This window comes from Rutidosis leptorrhynchoides, chromosome 5, assembly GCF_046630445.1.
Source record: "Rutidosis leptorrhynchoides isolate AG116_Rl617_1_P2 chromosome 5, CSIRO_AGI_Rlap_v1, whole genome shotgun sequence".
In the NCBI taxonomy this organism is placed as follows: Eukaryota; Viridiplantae; Streptophyta; class Magnoliopsida; order Asterales; family Asteraceae; genus Rutidosis; species Rutidosis leptorrhynchoides.
The window spans coordinates 374,879,670-374,887,388 of record NC_092337.1 but is presented as its reverse complement, the minus strand read 5'-3'; the positions used below and the strand labels follow the sequence as shown (position 1 = coordinate 374,887,388).

The 7,719-nt window shown below is 31.6% G+C and overlaps 1 non-coding gene across 1 annotated transcript; it reads right to left on the bottom strand.

Annotated features, from left to right (window-relative positions):
* Window positions 1-3,935: 3,935 nt before the first annotated feature.
* On the bottom strand, window positions 3,936-4,042 carry LOC139850856 (small nucleolar RNA R71). The gene has a single exon (XR_011760233.1). It is a non-coding gene; the product is annotated as a small nucleolar RNA R71 (small nucleolar RNA).
* Window positions 4,043-7,719: the final 3,677 nt, after the last annotated feature.

Genomic DNA, 7,719 nt, shown 5'->3' with positions numbered 1-7,719 from the left:
AAGAAAGACAAGCTTTTAGTTGCAATTGTTCTATTTACAAGTGATATTCGTTTAAATAATAAAAGGTGAAGACAAAAGACAGATTCGACGAATTGAAGACGCAAACGACCAAAAAGCTAAAAAGAACAAAGTACAATCAAAGTGGTTCAAATTATTGATGAGAAACGTCTAAGAATTACAAGAGTACAAGCCGTGAAACACAAAGTATAAGATATTAAATTGTACGAAAAAGCGTTCGAAAATCCGGAACCGAGACATGAACCAACTTTCAGCGCGCGACGCAATGAACCAAAAATTACAAGTCAACTATGCACAAGAATATAATATTATATATAATTAATTATATATATATTATATATTATTTTAATCAAAGCAGCCCACGTTAAATTCATTTGGTGAGCTGGATTCAAGACCTCCGCACTCGCGGAGGTGTAAAGCATAAAAGCTCAGCACTCGCGGAGCTCTACAGTGAAACGTGGGCCTATAAAAGGCCGTACATTCTGATCGATTTATTCACACCTTTTTCTAATCTATCTCTCACTCTCTACGATATATATATATATATATATATATATATATATATATATATATATATATATAAATTTATAATTTTAATTTTAATTTTAATTTAATAATAATAAGGGTATGTTAGCGAATGTTGTAAGTGTGTAATTCGAAATTCTGTCCGTGTAACGCTACGCTATTATTAATCATTGTAAGTTATGTTCAACCTTTTTAAATTAATGTCTCGTAGCTAAGTTATTATTATGCTTATTTAAATTGAAGTAATCATGATGTTGGGCTAAAATATTAAAGACGGGGTTATTGGGCTTTGTACCATAATTGGGGTTTGGACAAAAGATCGACACTTGTAGAAATTGGACCATGGACTATTAATGGGCTTTATATTTGTTTAACTGAATGATAGTTCATTAATTTAATATAAAGATTTACAATTGGACGTAATTATAAATAACCACATACACTCGATCGGACACGATGGGCTGGATATTTATAAGTACTAATAATCGTTCATTTGACCGGACACGGGAATAGATTAATAGTTAATGGACTCATTAAAACAGGGGTGGATTACTTGCAAGGACACTTGGTGTAATTGATAATAAAGTATTAAAACCTTATTACAGTTTAAGTCCCTAATTAGTTGGAATATTTGACTTCGGGTATAAGGATAATTTGACGAGGACACTCACACTTTATATTTATGACTGATGGACTGCTATGGACAAAAACCAGATGGACATATTGAATAATCCAGGACAAAGGACAATTAACCCATGGTAATAAACTAAAATCAACACGTCAAACATCATGATTACGGAAGTTTAAATAAGCATAATTCCTTTATTTCATATTTCATCGCATTTTTATTTACTGTCATTCTATTTAATTGCACTTTTAATTATCGTACTTTTTAATTATCGCAATTTTATTTACCGTCATTTAATTTATCGCACTTTAATTTATCGCACTTTAATTATCGTTATTTACTTTACGCTTTAAATTAAGTTATTTTTATTTTTAATATTTTACATTAGGTTTTAAGTGCGACTAAAGTTTTAAAATCGACAAACCGGTCATTAAACGGTAAAAACCCCCTTTTATAATAATAATATTACTTTTATATATATATATATATATATATATATATATATATATATATATATATATATATACAAATATAGTTTTAAAAATATATCGTTAAACTTGGCTAGTTCCCTGTGGACGAACCGGACTTACTAAAAACTATACTACTGTACAATTAGGTACACTGCCTATAAGTGTTGTAGCAAGGTTTAGGTATATCCACTCTATAAATAAATAAATAACTAGTGTAAAATTGTATCATATTTAATAGTATTTCGTAATAAAAATATAACTATTTCGTATACACCTCTACGCACATCAAGTATTTTTGGCGCCGCTGCCGGGGAATCCTAAACGCTGAAAGCGCAACCCTATAAAAAAAGATTTTTATTAAGTCGTAATCCATTTCTGTAAAAATATACGTTTTAAATATTAAAAATACAAGAAAAAGAAAAATATATCTATATTTTATTTATATATATATTTTTTAAGTTTAGTTAAATTAAAAAGTTTATATTTTTTTATTTATTGTGAAAAAGTTATAAAAAAAGTAATAAGTTATATTTATATTTTATATATATTAAAAACAGAAAAATTAAAAAAGAAAAAAAAAACACTGAACCTGTACAAATTCGACCTGCACCTCAGCTGAGTCTGCATAATCCGCACTCGCGGTACTTTTTGCCAGCTGGGATCCGCACTCGCGGAGGCTTCTGACAGGCTGAACCTTGTACGCATTTATTACACAATTAGGTTTAAATTAATTATTATTATTATTTAAACCTAATTAGGGTTTATATTTAATATTAATTAGTTTTAGTTTAATTAATTTTGTATTTTAAGTTTTAAGTTTTATTTAGTTCTAAAAAAATTAATACTTTTATAAAATAATAATATAAAAATTGTATTTTTGTAAAAATTGTATTTTTTTTAAGTTTTATTTTTAAATTTTGTATCTTTTTAATCGTTTATTCGTAATATTTATATTTTTAGCTCGTAATTAGTTTTAAGTTATAGTTTTTGCCGTAGTTATTTATATTTCTAGATTTTTAGGATTTGCCGTAAAATCCCTTAAGTGCTTTTTCTTTAGACTAAGATTTAGGTGCTTTAGAATTTTACGACGTCGCTTATTGCTTTAGTTTTTAATAGATTTTAGTACTTTTTAAGTTATTGCCGTTTTGGATATAGAATTTCTTTAAAGCTTTAATACCTTTAGACGCAACTTTTAATTCTTAGTTTTTAAAATTTTAAGTTTCGACGCGCTACGTTCTTTTTATTATTTTTCGACCTTTTATTTTTTGACGTTTTTCGACGTGCTTCTTTTTCTTTCTTATTTCTCGCCGATCTAGTTTTTAGGACATATAATTTTCTATTTCTTCTCTAAAAATTTCTTTAAACTTCGACGAAAAATTATTTTAAGCGGTTAAATTGATAGACATCCAAAATTTTCTGGTTCGTAGTAATAGTTGGATTTGTTAGTGGCGAGTTGTGGGCTTCCGATTTAAAGGGTCCTGGCTACCTGTTGCATCTATTGGCTATTCGAAACGTGGGTAAAATCAGAAAAGTCTATTAATTTGATAACTTATATAATTTTTATCTTTTATAACTAATAGGATATTCAGTGAATGCACCGAGCAAAACGTTCACCACCGTTTATACGTTCACCACCTGTAACTCGCTCAAGACATCTAGCCAATATTGTCGCCGTTGATTTTTCTTTAGAATCGTCATCTAGTCGACCAAGTACTCCAATTCAAATTTCCGATAATCCATTTTTTGAACCCGACCTCACAATTGAGAATTCGGAGGATATTCAGGAACAATTCAGAGATCCTGAACCACTAATCATTCCTCCTGAACCACAAATCACTCATCCAGAGATTGTCGAGGAAGAAATCATTAAATCAGAATCCTCTAGTGATTCGGATTCAACAAATTCAATAATGGAAAATCTGGAACCTCTAAGTTTGGAAGACCGAATGAGAGCTAAACGCACTGGCCAAGGTCACGCTATTACTCAACCAGACATTAATGCGCCAGATTATGAAATCAAAGGACAAATTCTACACATGGTAACTAATCAATGCCAATTTAGTAGTGCGCCGAAAGAAGATCCAAATGAACATCTTCGTACCTTCAATAGGATCTGTACTCTATTTAAAATCCGAGAAGTTGAGGATGAACAGATATACCTCATGTTATTTCCCTAGACATTAAAGGGAGAAGCCAAAGATTGGTTAGAATCGTTACCTGAAGGGGCGATTGATACATGGGATGTTTTAGTTGAAAAATTTCTTAAACAATTCTTTCCGGCATCTAAAGCCGTGAGACTTCAAGGAGAAATAGTTACGTTCACACAAAAGCCAAATGAAACTCTATATGAAGCGTGGACAAGATTTGAAAAATTATTGAGAGGATGTCCGCAACATGGTTTAGACACTTATCAAATAGTACAAATATTCTACCAAGGATGCGACATCACTACAAGAAAAGATATCGATATAGCAGCTGGTGGTTCCATTATGAAGAAAACCACAACTGAAGCTTACAAAATTATTGATAACACTGCTTCCCACTCACATGAGAGGCTTCAAGAAAAAGATATCGTTAGATCATCTAAAGCAGCTAGAGCCGATTCTAGCCATGACATAGATTCCATTTCCGCAAAGATAGATGCGGTCGAGAGACGAATGGAAAAGATGACTAAAGATATTCACTCAATACGAATTAGTTGTGAGCAGTGTGGAGGACCACATTTGACAAAAGATTGTCTCAGTATTGAACAAACAATGGAACAAAGAGAAAATGTTTCATATATAAACCAAAGGCCTGGAAATAATTATCAGAATAATTATCAACCGCCAAGACCAATCTACAATCAAAACTAGAATTATAACCGAAATGTTCCATACAACAACTGATGTTATGCGAGGCATATATGAAATAGTGTATATTTTACTAGGAAAAACTATTAAATACGATACAATTTTACACAAGATATTTATTTATTTATAGAATAGATATACCTAAACCTTGCTACAACACTTATAGGCAGTGTACCTAATCGTACAGTAGTGCAGTTTTTAGTAAGTCCGGTTCGTTCCACAGGGAAATCTTTTAAACAAATCTTACCGCTATATTAGTTTTAATTTATAAAAATACAAATATATATATAAGTAATATTATTATTATAAAAGGGGGGTTTTTTTACCATTTAATGACCGGTTTGTCGATTTTTAAAACTTTAGTCGCAGTTAAAACCTAATGTAAAATATTAAATAAATAAAAGACTTAATTTAAAGCGTAAAGTAAATAACGATAATGAAATTGCGATAAATAAAAGTGCGATAAAATAAACTTGCGATAATTAATGAGTACGAAAATTAAAAGTGCAATTAAATACAATGACAATAAATAAAAGTGCAATTAAATACAATAACAATAAATAAAAGTGAAATAATTAGAAGTGCGATTAAATATGAAAATAAAGGAATTATGCTTATTTAAACTTCCGTAATCATGATGTTTGACGTGTTGATTTTAGTTTATTCCCATGGGTTAATTGTCCTTTGTCCTGGATTATTTAATATGTCCGTCTGGTTTTTGTCCATAACAGTCCATCAGTCATAAATATAAAGTGCGAGTGTCCTCGTCAAATTATCCTTATACCCGAAGTCAAATATTCCAACTAATTGGGGACTTAAACTGTAACAAGGTCTTAATACTTTGTTTAATAATTACACTAGGATATCGACTGCGTGTAACCCAAGGTTTTAATACTTTGTTATCAATTATGCCAAGTGTCCTTGTACATAATTTCACCTCTGTTTTAATAATTCCATAGACTATTAATCCATTCCCGTGTCCGGTTAAATGAACGATTATTCGTACATATAAATATTCCGCCCATCGTGTCCGATCGAGTGTATATGGTTATTTATAGGGACGTCCAATTGTAAATCTTTATATTAAAATTAACAAACTATCATTTAGTTAAACAAATATAAAGCTCATTAATAGCCCATAGTCTAATTTCCACAAGTGTCGTTCTTTTGTCCAAACCCCAATTATGGTACAAAGCCCAATTACCCAATTTTAATATTTTTAGTCCAACATCATGATTACTTCGACTTAAATAAGCATAATAATAATTTAGCTACGAGACATTAATGTAAAAAGGTTGAACATAACTTACAATGATTAAAAATAGCGTAGCGTTACACGGACAGAATTTCGACTTACACACTTACAACATTCGCTAACATACCCTTATTATTAGAAATTAAAATTAAAATTAAAATTATAATATAAATATATATACATATACGTTGATGAATGAAGAGAAAAAGATGTGTTAAATGATGCACCAAAGCTCGAAATTTATAGGCCTGTGAGCTGAAAAAGGGGCTCATGCGATCGCATGAAGATTACTCTTCAAGGCCATGCGATCGCATGGCCAGCTGGGGAGGCTCACATGCTCTTGTTTTTTCTGCCGACGGTTTTTATAATATAATATAATATATATTAATTTTAAGAATTAATTATATATTATATTATATTCATGTGCATAGTTGACTTGTAATTTTTAGTCCGTTGCGTCAAGCGTTGAGAGTTGACTCTGGTCCTGGTTCCGGATTTTCGAACGTCCTTGCGTACAATTTAATATATTGTATTTTGTGTTTCGAATCTTGTACTCTTGTAATTTTGAGACGTTTCTCATCAATAATTGGAACCTCTTTGATTGTATTTTGTACTTTTGAGCTTTTTGGTCATTTGCGTCTTCAATTCGTCGAATCTGTCTTTTGTCTTCACCTTTTATTATTTAAACGAATATCACTTGTAAATAGAACAATTGCAACTAAAAGCTTGTCTTTCTTGAGGGATAATGCTATGAAATATATGTTCGTTTTTAGCATTATCAAATATTCCCACACTTGATCGTTGCTTGTCCTCAAGCAATATAGTCTTGAAATATACTAGAATCACTTCTTTATTCTTCACACTTTGTACATCAGTGATTTCTTTACGGCGGTATAAACAATGGTAGTAACGATGTGATTTACAGTCCCACATGACTATAAAAATTTAGATCCATTAAGGAAATTGGATCTTTATGAAAACATTTGATCTTTTGAAAATTCAATCTAGTTTTTACCCTAGATAAGTTTTCCGGAATAACCCTTCACCGGTGTTTGCAAATTGTTTTTGTGGGTTTGGTGGGTTTGGTGGGTTTCAGATTTGAAAATTTTAGTTTAAAACTTGCGGTTTTGTGTCACCCACTTGCTAACCTTGTATTGGGAAACCAACACGTCCAGTATACTTGTTCCGTATATTACCTTTCGGTAAACTACCGTCCGGTTGTAAAGGAAAGCGTTGAACAAGCAACTGTTAAGGCAATGTCCCCTGACATGCTTTTAATTATGGTCTATAACGTGTCGGATGCAATTACTATCCTTGGTAGGAGCAATAGTAAAGCTCACCCTTATAATTTTTCGGTCTGGCACAAGGTCCTGTCTTTGACCATGCTATGCAACTACCGTTCTTACGGTTGACACCCGATTTGGTTCAGGTGACCTAATGAATTCCAGGTGAATTCCTAGGATTTTACGTTCAATGGTAATGAACGCATTGAAAATGGGTTTTCAGAAAATAAATCGGTTTTAATTTTGATCAAAATATTTTCTCGTTCAAGCTCGAGTTTAGATATCATTGAATTCCATGAGTTTGAATTCTCAATCTTTAAGGTCAATCTCTAGGATTGAGTAATATCAGTCTTAAAAGCTGATTTTTGATCTTTTAAGGAGATTATCCTTTTCTGGGGATCTGATTCATTAGTCTTATCCAGCGAATTTGCACGGCGTCCTCCCCATTTTACAAGACAGATCCTCTCATGGTTAGGATAAGTCTGACCACTTGGCGACCCTGTTTGATGCTGAGGTCCGTGGATTTCCTGCTGATTTTAGTGATGACATTTCTAGATTTTTCGTCAACCTACAGCTGGTCTGGACGACAACTTCATGACTTAAATCAAGAAGCGCGTTTCTTTTTCGGAAGACTTTACTTCCTTTTAATAATGGAATTGATTCATCGTGTAGATCCATCTTTCTTTCA